The sequence below is a fragment of the Aulonocara stuartgranti genome (genome assembly GCF_965226115.1).
Source record: "Aulonocara stuartgranti genome assembly, chromosome: 23".
NCBI classification, from domain to species: Eukaryota; Metazoa; Chordata; class Actinopteri; order Cichliformes; family Cichlidae; genus Aulonocara; species Aulonocara stuartgranti.
This window is the reverse complement of record NC_138958.1, coordinates 19,013,052-19,021,650: the sequence shown is the minus strand read 5'-3', so window position 1 is coordinate 19,021,650 and position 8,599 is coordinate 19,013,052. Positions and strand designations below refer to the sequence as shown.

Sequence of the window (8,599 nt, the reverse complement as noted above, 5' to 3'; positions counted from 1 at the left end):
AGCTTTGAAGCATTGAACGCTGAGGTGACAAAGATTTATAAAAGTCAGTGTTCAAACGGGTACCGTCCACCTTCAGAATTCCCACAGTTTGTTCATGCAAGATGTTATTGAAGGCCCACTTTTAAGCAGCGCTAGTCTTGTGGTACGTGTGGAGCAGAGTGGCGCAGCGGAAGCGTGCTGGGCCCATAACCCAGATGTCGATGGATCGAAACCATCCTCTGCTAGGCTCGTCTGTTTTCAGGACGTACTAAGCAACTGTGCTCCGAAAGGCTTGCTTACAAGTCTGGGATAGGTTTCCAGGAAGAAGCCATTCACCTTCCAAAAATTGGACAAAACAGACTAAACCCAGAAGTTGCCTAACTAAGAAGCAAATCCTAGTGAATATAACCTGTTCGCCACATCTTCTTCAAAGCCCATTCACTTTGTTACCTCAACAGCGTGACATCACCTGTTTGCAACACAAGAACAACAATGGAGGCAACGGTGTACCTGCTGCTAAAGTGACGGTAAACGGTTGGACCACTGTGTTGCTTTGGGTGTACCCAAATGGCTGGCTCTGTTTGCCGGGAGACCAGTGACCAGGTACTGCCGCCTAACTGAAAACCAAACGTAGCCAGAAAGGATTAAGATTTGTCATTCTAGCCTTTCTATAGCAGTGATAACAAGTAGCCCCCTGCAACAATTTTGATGTCTTGTGTGGAAAGAAGATGGATTGGCTTTGCAGAGATTTTCAGAAGTTTTGGGCAGAGGGGCAGGTTTGTGGGACCTTGTGGGGCAATGGTAGCGCATCTGACTCCAGATCAGAAGCTTGCGTGTTCAAATCACATCAAGGTCAACCAAGAGTGACAGGACTGCAGCCTGTTTGAATTAATATGTGACTCAAAGTCTGTGCACATGCCACTGATCGACATCTCCCACCGTTTTTGTTTATAAAGCCTGGAGAGAAGAAGAGGGACTCTCCTTGGAGACAAGCACATTTTGTACATGAATGATTAGTATGTAAGTACAGTGGTGTGAACCGGTGATTGGAGAACTGTCAATCACTCAATGCTCCTGGGCACCGTTGCAACTTTTGTATATGAGCCCCTCCGACTAATTGCAACCTTATCTTAGCAGAAAAAGAAGCACCCGTAACGCATTTTCGCTGTGAGCAGGGTTTGAACCTGCGCGGGGAACCCCCCATTGGATTTCAAATCCAACGCCTTAACCTCTCGGCCATCACAGTTCCTCCACTTCACCTGCACCTTTTGGCCTGTGGTGAGAGATGCCTGCTCCCTGCTCCAACAGCGCTGGTTCTTTTGGAGATCATCACATGCCAGAACACTCCCTAGTCAGAAGTCACTTCTCTGGTAAATACCATTAACAGTCGTTGAAGAGACCATTGTGTGTGAAGTGTAAGGTCGTTTAGTCAGGTAAGATTTCATTCAAGGCTGACAGCACTGGTCTCCTACCCCCATGAATAGCATTTTGGTGCAGACGGCACAAGGAGCCTCTCCAGAGCAGCTTGTGTTTGAGACAGGAGATCATCACGTACAAAAGCACTCCCTTCTGAGCAATCACTTTTTAGGTGTGTGTGAGAGGAAGGTCTTTTATTTTTAGACACTGTCCAAGGACTTTGTCTTTCTCTGACAAGCATCAGTAACAAATATGCATTGTTAAGAATTTGTCTAGCTGGCTTGCAAAGCTCATCAGAGCGTGAGCACTGAATGACAGACACTATATTAGGCCTTTGATTGACTACTGCAAGCGCACTTCAAACCTCGATTTGTATTCTTTTCTCAAAGAGGAGAACCTTTCAAGTATAAAGAGAGATTCTACGTGTGCATGTTGACATGCATGGTCTGAAATGACATGCGTCTTTGGCACAACCTCTTTGCATTCACAAGTTGAACAACCTCCAGTTGCAGAAAAATTGCTTGTGTGGAAAGATGGTCTGGCTTCTCAGAGATTTTCAGAAGTTTTGAGCAGAGGGGCAGGTTTGTGGGACCTTGTGGCGCAATGGTAGCGCATCTGACTCCAGATCAGAAGGTTGCGTGTTCAAATCACGTCAAGGTCAGCCGAGAGTGAGGGGACTGCAGCCTGTGATTCCCTTCCAATAGGAGGTTTTTAGTTGCTTGTGGCATACTCGTCCGTCTGTCCAGAAATTCAGGTCCATGACTCATGACGTGTCTCCAGTGAGTTGTTGATGGTGTCAGTGAACACTGTAGACAACTGATCAGCACAGTGCCTCAGGGTGGATGGAGGCACCGAATTTGGCCCAGCTGCTTTGCATGGGTCCTGTGTCTTAGAGAGTCTGTTTACATCCCTTTCAAGTATGGAAAGAGGTGTGAAGGCACATGGAGAAATTTGTGAGCTTTACTGAGTGGTAGAGGTGATGGGGGAGCCGCAAGTGTTGACCGTCTGGGGAGGGGGCCCGGGTAGCTGGACGTTCCATTGTTTTCTGAAAGCACCAGGTGTGAATACATTGGATAGGTGTGAATAGTAGCTGAATTAGAGGGCTTCTGTAAATGGAACTGAATAAAAATGGCAAACAAAACACTCGCATGCTGCAGGTATACAGAGAGCAATGCCATGAGATACATGTAAACACATAGTTGAAAGAAGTAAAGACTGCACCAAAGAGAAACTCACAAAATTATTGTAAAGAAAAAAACATTCAAATATCAAGTATAAGTTTTTCATTCCGAGCAAACAAACAGTTTTGAATGATAATGAAATCTAAAAGCAGCTTCAGAGCTGGGCTTGGCATTCTGAAGCAAGCTCATCATATCCAGGATAGTTTTTCACTGTGGACAATGTCACTGTGTCCGCTGTGTTGGATACATTCAGATTTCATGTCTAATGTCGGTGCTTGTGATTACAGACGGTATTACATCTCTACCGATAAGAACTACCATTGACAATCAGCGGGAAGTATTAAGAGCATCGAAGTGCATCAGCAGAGTGTGTTCGTGTAACAGAACGTCGATTTTAGTTAACTAAAGGTAAAATAAGGTTCATTGAAGAGAGTTCATGGGTTTATTTAGGAAGTAAACATACGCAACACCAAGTGTCAGTGTTTTCACGTCTAAGCGTTTACGTGACTATGCGACTCAGTGGCTCACACAATAAGCTCAGTGATTCGAGTTAGCAGCTAAAGAGGAAATGGTTTTCCTGACCCTAGCTTAAAATCTGTTGGGCCGCACACGAGACCTGACAAGCAGTCCAAGAAGCTTTGAAGCATTGAACGCTGAGGTGACAAAGATTTATAAAAGTCAGTGTTCAAACGGGTACCGTCCACCTTCAGAATTCCCACAGTTTGTTCATGCAAGATGTTATTGAAGGCCCACTTTTAAGCAGCGCTAGTCTTGTGGTACGTGTGGAGCAGAGTGGCGCAGCGGAAGCGTGCTGGGCCCATAACCCAGAGGTCGATGGATCGAAACCATCCTCTGCTAGGCTCGTCTGTTTTCAGGACGTACTAAACAACTGTGCTCCGAAAGGCTTGCTTACAAGTCTGGGATAGGTTTCCAGGAAGAAGCCATTCACCTTCCAAAAATTGGACAAAACAGACTAAACCCATAAGTTGCCTAACTAAGAAGCAAATCCTAGTGAATATAACCTGTTCGCCACATCTTCTTCAAAGCCCATTCACTTTTTTACCTCAACAGCGTGACATCACCTGTTTGCAACACAAGAACAACAATGGAGGCAACGGTGTACCTGCTGCTAAAGTGACGGTAAACGGTTGGACCACTGTGTTGCTTTGGGTGTACCCAAATGGCTGGCTCTGTTTGCCGGGAGACCAGTGACCAGGGCCCTATTTCAGGAAGCCAGTTTAGTGGAAAAACTGAGTAAGTATACCCTGAGTTAACGAAAACTCTGGGTTTTCGGTTTCACAAAGCGAGTTCAGATGAAGCCTCAGTGAGTCACTATGACGACACACTCCGTGAAGCTAACCTGCCCCCTAGCAGGTTTACTACAACTAACCCTGACTGTCCCCGCCTCTTTGTCGAAAACCTGACAGTAGGAAGTGTCGGACATGGCGTGCCACTTCCTTGAAGAGCCAGTAGATCGTGAAGCCCAAATACTCCGCAGAGCTCACCGCCGGGAGAGAGTGATCAGAGCGCGTTTGGACATCTTATCATTTCCTGATGATTTTCTGTGCGAACGTTACCGTTTCTCAGCACAATCTCTAAGTTATTTGGATAACATCCTCAGGCCATATATTACGCATGTGACACATCGCGGACATCCTCTCAGTTCTGTACATATTCTTGGTACCGCATTCCGTTTCTTTGCAAACGCGAGCTTTCTGTACAATATTGGTGACGCTGAGCACGTTTCCAAGGCTACCATCTGTCGGGCAGTCAGGAATGTTACAGTTGCACTGAAACGTCTCCTGCACTCGTTTGTGGTGTTCCCCGGTCATAGACCCACAAGATTCATCAAAGAGGGATGCCACAAAATTGCAGGTATCAGGATGAACAAAACTTAATTCATGATGTGGTGATATTTGAACTACTACTTAAATTTTACATTTATTTTCACGGTTCCCAGGCGTGATTGGCTGTACAGATGGCACTCACATTCCAATCATTGCTCCTTCAGTAAATGAAGGAGACTATGTGAACAGGAAGTCTTTCCACAGCATTAATGTACAGGTACATAGTTCCCTGTAGCATGTCAAACTAACAAATTATTTCATTATTAGTAATGGATGCTAATTTGTGTTCTCTGCACTGTGAAGATCATATATGATGCTGCCAACATTATCACAAATGTGGAAGCCAAGTGGCCAGGCTCTGTCCATGACTCACAAATATTCCGTGAATGTACACTGAGCACAAAATTTGGACATGGTGAGTTGAGAATACTTTAAAATATATAAATACCAATTGCTACAGGGACATTTGAACTGAAGTGTATCCTTCTGTCTTAGGAGAGTTCACTGGCTACTTGCTTGGTGATAGGGGGTATCCATGTTTACCCTATTTGCTTACCCCTTACCCTGACCCTGAACCGGGCCCACAGCAGCGATATAATCTGGCTAATTGCAGGACTGAAATGACTTGAAATGACTATCGGAATGCTTAAGGCCCGGTTCCAGTGCCTGCAAAGACTCAGGGTCACCCCAGAAAGGGCATGTGACATTATTGTGGCATGTGTGATTCTTCACAACATTGCCACAATTAGAGGAGAACACTGTCCTTCTGAACCAAACATCAGCAGTGATCCAAACCATGAACATCCTGACCCTCGCACGGACATACAAGATGGAAGCGCAGTCAGAGACACCATATGTCACAATCATTTCTTTTGACCCATCACCTCAACATGTTGAAAGAAGAATAAACAGATTTTTTGTTCAACTGGCTTTATTGGTCGCCTGTATTTCCTGTACACAAAGTATTACAAGATGTAAACCTCATAAAGTGTCTCTGTTTATCTCAGTCGGTGATCCCCACATGCTTCAAAGAGTCCATCATTGTTCCTGTCCCGAAGAAACCCCACCCTGCTTCTCTCAATGACTATCGCCCTGTAGCCCTCACCTCAGTAGTGATGAAGTGCTTTGAACGCCTGGTCAGAGACTTCATCATTTCTTCACTACCAGACACACTGGACCCACTACAGTTCGCTTACCGTCCAAATCGTTCCACAGACGATGCCATCTCTCATCTCCTCCACACATCACTCACTCACTTGGACACTAGAAGGGGGAATTATGTTAAAATGCTCTTCATAGACTACAGCTCTGCATTTAACACCATAATTCCCTCCACACTCACCACCAAGCTGGAGCATCTGGGACTCAGCTCATCTATGTGTCAGTGGATCTCCAACTTCCTAACTGGCAGACCACAGGCAGTAAGGATGGGCGGACATGTCTCAGCCTCCACCACTCTCAGCACTGGAGCCCCCCAGGGGTGTGTTCTGAGCCCCCTGCTGTACTCTTTGTACACATATGACTGTGTGGCCACTACCAGCTCCACCACCATCATCAAGTTTGCTGACGACACCGTCGTGGTGGGCCTGATCTCTGATAACAACGAGACGGCCTACCTGAAGGAGATTAGGAATCTGGAGAACTGGTGCCAGAGGAACAACCTCCTTCTAAACGTCAGTAAGACAAAGGAGCTGATAGTGGACTTCAGCACTAAGCAGGAGAGGAACTACCAGACCCCCGTCATCAACGAGTGCCCAGTGGAGAGAGTGGACAGCTTCAAATACCTCGGAGTTCACATCACGCAGGACCTGTCATGGTCCTGTCACATCAACACCGTGGTGAAAAAGGCCCGACAGCGTCTCTACCACCTCAGACGCTTGAGAGACTTCCAACTGCCCTCCAAGGTGCTCAGGAACTTTTACTCGTGCACCATAGAGAGCATCCTGGCGGGAAACATCTTAACCTGGTTCGGGAACAGCACCATGCAGGACAGACGAGCTCTACAGAGGGTTGTGCGGTCAGCTGAGCGCACCATCCGCTCCGAGCTCCCTGACCTGCACTCAATCTACAGCAGGCGGTGCTGGACCAAGGCCAGGAAGATCGTGAAGGACCTCAGCCATCCCAACAACAGACTGTTCTCTCTGTTGAGGTCAGGAAAGCGATTCCGCTCCCTGAAGACCAACACAGAGAGACTGAGGAGGAGCTTCTTCCCGCAGGCGATACGGTCTCTCAATCACACCACCACACAGTACTGACCCACACATATGGTTCTTACACACACACTGGACTTTCTGGACTTTGGTTTTGCACAACACTGGTCACTATATTCTTCATTTCCGGTTAATACTTGTACAGCTGCTGTTATTGTGTATATATTTATTTATATTTAGATTTCTTCATACATTCTTATATAGTTCTATATTGTGTATTTTGTTGTACAGTTATTTTATTTTCAACTTTAATTTATATATTTATCTTTATCTTATTCTTCCCAGTTAAATTTACCCTTCATTCTAATTTGTGTTGTACAGTTATTTCATTTTTAACCTTAATTTATATTTTATTCCTTCCTAGTTAAATTTACCCTTTTTAATTTTTCATATTTATTTCCTATCTTATTCATAGCCTTTCCTTTTTTGTTCTCTTTAGGTCACGAGCAGTTGTCCAAGCATTTCATTACATATCGTACTGTGTATGACTGTGTACGTGACAAATAAAATTTGAATTTGAATTTGAATTTGATTTGTTGCTTCCTCCTCTGTAACAGCTGTCAATGTTTCTTCATTATTTTCCTGTAGTAAAGAAATTAACAACATTGCTGTTCTACTGTAAACTCATATAATCTGTGGAGTATTACTCACAACTGCATGTTGGTCTGGCTCAACAGGAGGCTGCACAGCTCATGGGCGCGTCACTGCAACTCCCCCTGGCTTCTGCTCCGCGGCTGCTGAGTGAACCCTCATCTGGGACTCTCCTCAGCTCTTACTGGGACAGTGGCGCGGCTGCCCCTCTGTTGGTCTTCCTTGGTCTCTTGTGTTCTGGGGGCCTCTGGATGTCTGGAGTTTTGATCTCCTCCATACCTGCTTCATACCCTGGAGGACGGGGCTTTGGCTCCCCACACTCCCTAGCAGATCGTTACATGGAGAAACCTTTGGAATGCAAGCATGCTGATCCACACAGGTATGCACACAGGTGTACACACGGGTATTCACAGACGCGGACTACAGCTTTCTTGGCTGCTGCCTCAAAGCACATTGTGCGCTGTCTATCTTGCGTGCTGCACAATATCGTTTATTATTTAGTATCTACTGATATCTACTGCTAGCTAGTTTATTGTGATGGTGCCGTTTTTTTTTATTATGTTGCTCCTTGTTGTTTGCTTTCTCTTCTGTTTTTTTTTCTCCATACAGGTGACCCAGGTGTTTTGTTTTTTTTGTTTGTTTGTTTTTTTCTTTCTTCCCCCCCTTCTCACCGTCTCTTCTCCCCTTTGTTTTTCTCTCTCTCCCTCTCTTTCTTTCATTCTCTCTCCCTGTCCTATCCCCCAGTTATGTCTGTCCCGTTTGTAGCAACTGAAAATAAAATAAATTCATAATTAGAATAAAGGTCAATCAAATGGACCAATATGGCAAGGCCATGATGATCCACTTGGTAAAATAAATCCGCTTGGCATCTTTCTTCGCCTTAAGACAACAATTCTGATGGCCAAAGATCCAAACGGGACACAAAAAAAAAACAAAAAAAAAACAAAAAAAAAAAAAACCAGGAGGCTGCACCAGATGCAGTACACCACCACCATCAACTGATAGAATATGAGGTTCATACAGGTCACTTATAACTTACAAGGGACCAAATGGCAATTAACAAACATACCAATCACCTTACACTTCATTGTCATTATGCTCTCAAAGACAACCAAGACTGAGGGAAGGCAAAATCAGTAGGAAAATAACTTCACTACAAAATAATTCATTATGGTAAAGAGTTTATCAAATGAATGAGTAGCACTGCAAAGGTGACTGTGAAGAAAGGATGTATGCACATCATGTATTATTTTGAATTTACCCCCTATGTAGGCACTTGTGTCTTGCGGGGTTATTGACTCAGAGGATGTCCCCGCAGAGATGCCTTCGGCCACAGGGCGCCCACTGTTTTGGCTGAGGGCCAACTGCTCAGCCT

At 45.0% G+C, this 8,599-nt stretch overlaps 1 long non-coding RNA gene across 1 annotated transcript; it reads left to right on the top strand.

The window, feature by feature from the left end:
* Window positions 1-4,294: 4,294 nt before the first annotated feature.
* LOC309700830 lies at window positions 4,295-5,370 on the top strand. The gene is made up of 3 exons (XR_014274773.1): window positions 4,295-4,640; window positions 4,727-4,838; window positions 4,919-5,370. It is a non-coding gene; the product is annotated as an uncharacterized lncRNA (long non-coding RNA).
* Window positions 5,371-8,599: the final 3,229 nt, after the last annotated feature.